A 7215-nucleotide genomic window follows, 5' to 3' on the forward strand; every position below is an offset into this window, starting at 1 on the left:
TTATGTCCAACCTAGATAGCATATTCAAAAGCAGAGACATCACTTTGCCAACCAAGGTCCGTCTAGTCAAGGCTATGGTTTTTCCTGTGGTCATGTATGGATGTGAGAGTTGGACTGTGAAGAAGGCTGAGTGCCGAAGAATTGATGCCTTTGAACTGTGGTGTTGGAGAAGACTTGAGAGTCCCTTGGACTGCAAGGAGATCCAACCAGTCCATTCTGAAGGAGATCAGCCCTGGGATTTCTTTGGAAGGAATGATGCTAAACCTGAAACTCCAGTACTTTGGCCACCTCATGGGGAGAGTTGACTCATTGGAAAAGACTCTGATGCTGGGAGGGATTGGGGACAGGAGGAGAAGGGGACAATAGAGGATAGATGGCTGGATGGCATCACTGACTCGATGGACATGAGTCTGAGTGAACTCTGGGAGTTGGTGATGGAGAGGGAGGCCTGGCATGCTGCGATTCATGGGGTCGCCAAGAGTCGGACACGACTGAGTGACTCAACTGAACTGAACTGAAAACACTATTTGCATTTATAAGTATCATCTGTGTCTTCTATACATAAACCCAGAGTGCCAAAGACATAAGAATGTCTTGCACTACTCCCAACTTTGAAATGCTGATCACATCAGTTTTTCCCCTTGATATGCCCCTCGCAACTCATTTTACTATCCTATCATTCCTCCAGTTCTTATTCCGACATAATCTCTCTATGAAGTCTTCTGTAACCACCCAAAGTATATTGCTACCTCTTCTAATCTCTCCTTGTGTATCATTTATGGGATTCATATAACACATTACAGACAACTTTGAAGTAAGTGTCCAAGCATACTCCCCCTAAGAAATTCTCAAAAACTGTGTCCTTTTATGTCATCAAGTTACTATTCCTTATAGTACGTGTGTTAGTCGCTCAGTCATGTCTGACTCTTTGAGACCTCATGGACTATACCCGCCAGGCTCCTCTGTCCATGGAATTATCCAGGCAAGAGTACTAGAGTGGGTAGCCTTTCCCTTCTCCAGGGGATCTTCCAAACCCAGGGATCAAACCCAGGTATCCTGCATTGCAGGCAGATTCTTCACTGTCTGAGCTGCCAGGGAAGCCCCATTCCTTATAGTGTAAATACTAATTATCATAATATAGTATAATTTTTAATAGTATAAATGCTGATTGTTTCAATACTGTTACAGTGTCTATTTCCATTAGTCTAGTCACATACATGTGTGGAAAATTAAAAAATTTAAAGATAAATTACCATTTCCACAGATAAAATTAGCAAAAATAGACAATGGAACAACAACAATATCAGTCAGTTTAACATAGTATGTGGTTGGGGAAAATTTGGAAAAACACTTTGGCAATAGTACTCTGGGCTTTAAAACCTGATGCCTAAAAATTCAAGCTTAAAATGGCATCTGTCCAGCATCCATTGGATCTCTTTTCTAAATTGCTATCAAAGTAACAACCAAGACAAAATAAATAAATACACATTCATCCACATAAAGAAAATTAGGACCAACAATCAATCAAATTTCATAATATGGAAAAGAATTAGACTGACAGCAAGGCTGATACAAGTGAATAAAGCAATTTCAGTTAATTATATTGACTAGTTATTAATATACTATGCTATACCAAAAGAGATTACATATGCTATCCCATTACCCTTGTACCAAGAGTATAAGCCTATATAAAAATGCATAGGGAGAAAGAACCTGTCTTTCCCCAACTGGTTCCTCTTCGATTTAGGAATGTAAGATCTACAGTAAATGGAAAATTATGCAACTGCCCAATTATTTTATGAGTATTCTTAATAACGCTGTCCAAGTCCTAGAAGTTCCTTTCTTTGCACGTAGACAAATTGCCATTTCCAGAATAAACTTGGGAAGAAAAGTGGGGATATGGACAAGCCTGTGAATGAGATATATCTTTAGATGTGTACAGCAGTCTTCTCAAAATAGAGCAAGCAAAGGTACCCAAAGACATCAGGTAGAACTGCATATATTTGGTCTGTTTTTTTTCCCAGTAACTTGATCTGTGTTGTACCCTTTGGGTACCTGAACATTGGTAGATTATGAAATCTCTTAAAGGAGATGTCTTCTGAGTGCCTTAGAGACAAAGACGTGCTTACATAAATCGAATATCCTTTAAAAAACAGAAAATGAGAAAATTTGACTTCTAATATTTTCAATGTGCTAAAAAAATATACTCAAAGAATCTAACTCAAAAAGATTCTAAAAATTCACATTTGCATAACTTAGGTACAATTTGGCAAACAAAATTAGTACAGTATTTCTGGTTTAATAGAGATAGCTTTGTATTCTGACATAATATGAAATAATGTAATATAAATATAGATTTTTATTTTCTATGGGTATGTTCTTCCTAAACTAATTGAATAAGCTAGCATAAATTGGATTAAATACTTAAGATTACTAAACATATAAGTTTGTGTTAAATAAAATTGAATGATTATTCAATTTAAATTTATTTATTTAAATAATTTTGTGTTTTCAGTATGTCATCTTGAATAATCTCCAAGATTCTGTAAAGTAAGCTGATATCCCTTGTTTGTTGCTTCTTCCTTTTCTTTGAGATGCTTGTCCCTCATTAATCAAAATTCTCCCTATTGTATTAACTTGAACTAAATTATCTCTTTAAATTTCCAGTGCATTTGGTCCTTCACAATATCAACTTAAAAGTGCTTGATATATAAGCTCATCAAAATCAATAAATTCACCTTCAACCTTTTTGTTTCTGAGGGAGCTAATCACTGTGTATCTCCTTTAAAACAATTTGACTTTTTCTGCCCAGATCATGATAAATGTAGACTATTATGCTCTTAAGTGATATATATCTTCCTCTATAAAAATAATCAGTTCCTTCTAATGAATAGTGAATTTGACACCAGAATAGATCTCTCAACTAAGCATCTTATTAAGGTAATCCTTTCAGTTATTTTTATTCAAGCTCTAAAATACTTTCTCATTCTGAACAACTTGGAATTTATCACTTGGACTATGATGCTTATTTATTTCTTTCTACCCAAAATTTGGATCCACCAAACTTGAATGCAAGATCAGTTATATTATTTTAGCATATTTATTAACACAACAAATTCTGAATGAGATAATTTCTTCAGCTTTGGAGAAGGCTGGGTAGATTAGTACCAGAGACAAAGCCAGAAGTTCCTCTCAAGCCTGTAGACTAATATTTTTATTGCATAATTTATCTGAACCTTGGGCTTCCCTGATGGTTCAGCTGGTAAAGAATCTGCCTGCAATGTGGGAGACCTGGGTTCGATCCCTGGGTTGGGAAGATCCCCTGGAGCAGGGAATGGCTACCCACTCCAGTATTCTGGCCTGGAGAATTCTATGGACTGTATAGTCCATGGGGTCACAAAGAGTCAGACACAACTGAGCAACTTTCACTTTCACCATCTGAACCTTCTGGACTGAATTAACAAAGGGAACCTGCAATATTGCTCCTCTTAAATTAGTTCATATAATGAGGTGACACTTTTACCTATGCTGTGTGTATATCAGGGTTTTTGTAATGCTTCGGTGGGTTAATCATATGAGAATGCACTATAGCCCAATTTTCGAGAAACAACACAATGTTAATTCAACAATTAACCATAGTCTTACTCTTATCATACAATAATTCATGATACAAATTCTGGAATACAAAAATCATCTAAGCTCAGTTCCTATCTTGAGTTTTGTATTATCCAGCTTCTATTTCTGCCAGTGCCTTTTCTTTCTGTTTAATATGTTGAAATTTTTCTCAAAGTCAGCTTAAGATCCACCTCAAATTATATCTTCTCCATGAAACAGTCACTAAATGAGTAGAAGGTATGTTCCCTTTTGTTTATGTGCATCTTTTGACTCAATAGACATTTTCATGGTGTATTTACACATATAATTATTTTCCTCAGAATTTTATAAGTATTGGTGAATTTCCATTGAAAAATATGTTTTAAGAGAGAACCATGTTGGTGGCTCATATGGTAAAGAATCTGCCTGCAATGCAGGAGACCTGGGTTTGACCCTAGGGTCAGGAAGATCTCCTGGAGAAGAAATGGCTACCCACTCCAGTATTCTTGCCTAATGAATTCCATGGACAGAGGAGCCTATTGGGGTACAGTCCATGGGATCACAAAGAATCGGACATGACTGAGCAACAAACACACACATGTTGAATCAATCTGTTCATAACCACATGTTTATTACAGACAGGAAAAAATATTCAATCTTCACAAGTTTTAAACTTTTATTTTTGATAACATATAACTTTGGCCACCTCATGCAAAAAGTTGACTCATTGGAAAAGACTCTAATGCTGCGAGGGATTGGGGGCAGAAGGAGAAGGGGACGACAGAGGATGAGATGGCTGGATGGCATCACTGACTTGATGGACGTGAGTCTGGGTGAACTCCAGGAGTTGGTGATGGACAGGGAGGCCTGGTGTGCTGCGATTCGTGGGGTCGCAAAGAGTTGGACACGACTGAGCGACTGAACTGAACTAAACTAAAAAACAAAACAAAAGGCATCTGAAAATGGTAGTCATTTGCCCCACAACTTCCTTCCAAATATTCCCTTTCCTCAATAATTACTTCCAACCCTTTCCACCAATTTTAATATTTACTTTCATATATTTAAATGTACGATACTTAGCTCCACATTCATAAATAATTATATTTTAGTGTTTTTATAAATTACAATATTCAGATTTAAAGGAGCTGTATGACTTGAATAAAACTTGCATCTGTCCTGTTTGCAGTCCTTTAAGACAAACGAAAGCACATAAAGCAGAAAGAGATTTTTTGGTTACATTTATCATCTTTGTCCTTGCACACTCTTACTTAGATGGGTAAGGCCCCAGCCCCATTTTTACTAATATTGTGGAGAAAAAAATTTTTTTTTGTATTTCAATGTCTTATCTGGAAGCTGTCATTGGCCAATGTCCACTAGCTAAAATCTCCCTTCTATGGTGGAGTCATCCTAGACTTGAATCAGTATGTAGCCCCAGTATGGAGTTGCATCCTTGGGGTGGTAGTGAATAATGCTTTGGGACAGCAAGAAGATGGAAGACAGTCCAAACAAGGAAGAAGCAATTACTGAAAGCCTCCCTCTGGAATTATTTCCAGAAGGGAGAGTCAGGAATATTTTAGCCCATTCTCTAGTTACTGAATGTATTCTTCATTAATTGGTGAGAATATATTCTCCTTGTTAAGAATATATTCTCTTTGTTAAGACCTGCTTCTTTTTGTCCTTTCAGATAACATAGGAGACTGTAAAACTCGCATCCATGTCTAAAGAAGTGGCAAATACCCACCAATACATTTTGTAATACCCTAATTTACTTATTCCTAATTTTCTTTCACCTTCATTTCATTTGTACCTTACTTGGCTTTCCTCAACTAACTTTAAAGTGGTTATTTCTCTGGAACCTAGTATCCTGATTGCCCAGAGAAAGAACACTTATCTGAACTCCAGATCCCAAAGTAACTACAACCTAATCACTCACAATTGCTGCTGCTGCTGCTAAGTTGCTTCAGTCATATCCAACTCTGTGCGACTCCATAAACCACAGCCCACAAGGCTCAGCTGTCCCTGGGATTCTCCAGGGACTGGAGTGGGTTGCCATTTCCTTCTCCAATGCATGAAAGTGAAAAGTGAAAATGAAGTCGCTCAGTCATGTCTGACTCTTAGCAACTCCATAGACTACAGCCTACCAGGCTCCTCCATCCATGGAATTTTCCAGGCAAGAGTACCGGAGTGGGTTGCCATTGCCTTCTCCAACACAATTGCTAAGTAACCTGAATAGGCCAATCTCTGTCTAGAATTAAAGGAATGGATAGTGTGTGAAAATTGGATATTATCCCAGAACTATGACACAGAACTTGTTTTTCTGTCCCCAATTCAGTGATGTTGGGATTTGTTCATTCTGCTTATGAATAAGAATATTTAAAGAGCTTATGCAAAAATTAGCCCAAGCAACTAAAATAATTCTTAGTACTAGAAGGAAGATTTGAAAGAAAATCTCATGGAGAAATAAGATGAGTTGTGTTTTCAATCTCTCGGAGAATAACTTTGAATAAAGTCAGAGTAGAAAAGTACTTAAATGATAAATGAGAAAGAAATTTATTGAAATTTTATAAACAGTATGAATTAGAGAAATCACTACTAAGAATCTTGGACACATATCCTGTTCACTATATTAAAAAATATTCAGATTAGATCAGATCAGATCAGTCTCTCAGTCGTGTCTGACTCTTTGCGACCCCATGAATCGCAGCACGCCAGGCCTCCCTCTCCATCACCAACTCCCAGAGTTCACTCAGACTCACGTCCATCGAGTCAGTGATGCCATTCAGCCATCCCATCCTCTGTCGTCCCCTTCTCCTCTTGCCCCCAATCCTTCCCAGCATCAGAGTCTTTTCCAATGAGTCAACTCTTCACATGAGGTGGCCAAAGTACTGGAGTTTCAGCTTTAGCATCATTCCTTCCAAAGAAATCCCAGGGCTGATCTCCTTCAGAATGGACTGGTTGGATCTCCTTGCAGTCCAAGGGACTCTCAAGAGTCTTCTCCAACACCACAGTTCAAAGGCATCAATTCTTTAGCCCTCAGCCTTCTTCACAGTCCAACTCTCACATCCATACATGACCACAGGAAAAACCATAGCCTTGACCTTTGTTGGCAAAGTAATGTCTCTGCTTTGGAATATGCTATCTAGATAGGTCATAACTTTCCTTCCAAAGAGTAAGCGTCTTTTAATTTCATGGCTGAAGTCACCATCTGCAGTGGTTTTGGAGCCCAGAAAAATAAAGTCTGACACTGTTTCCACTGTCTCCCCATCTTTTTCCCATGAAGTGATGGGACCAGATGCCATGATCTTTGTTTTCTGAATGTTGAGCTTTAAGCCAACTTTTTCACTCTCCACTTTCACTTTCATCAAGAGGCTTTTTAGTCCGTCTTCACTTTCTGCCATAAGGGTGGTGTCATCTGCATATCTGAAAGTTATTGATATTTCTCCCGGCAATCTTGATTCCAGCTTGTGTTTCTTCCAGGTCAGCGTTTCTCATGATGTACTCAGCATATAAGTTAAATAAACAGGGTGACAGTATACAGCCTTGATGAACTCCTTTTCCTACTTGGAACCAGTCTGTTGTTCCATGTCCAGTTCTAACTGTTGCTTCCTGACCTGCATACAA

This window comes from Bison bison, unplaced genomic scaffold, assembly GCF_000754665.1.
Source record: "Bison bison bison isolate TAMUID 2011002044 unplaced genomic scaffold, Bison_UMD1.0 scf7180017864465, whole genome shotgun sequence".
NCBI lineage: Eukaryota > Metazoa > Chordata > Mammalia > Artiodactyla > Bovidae > Bison > Bison bison.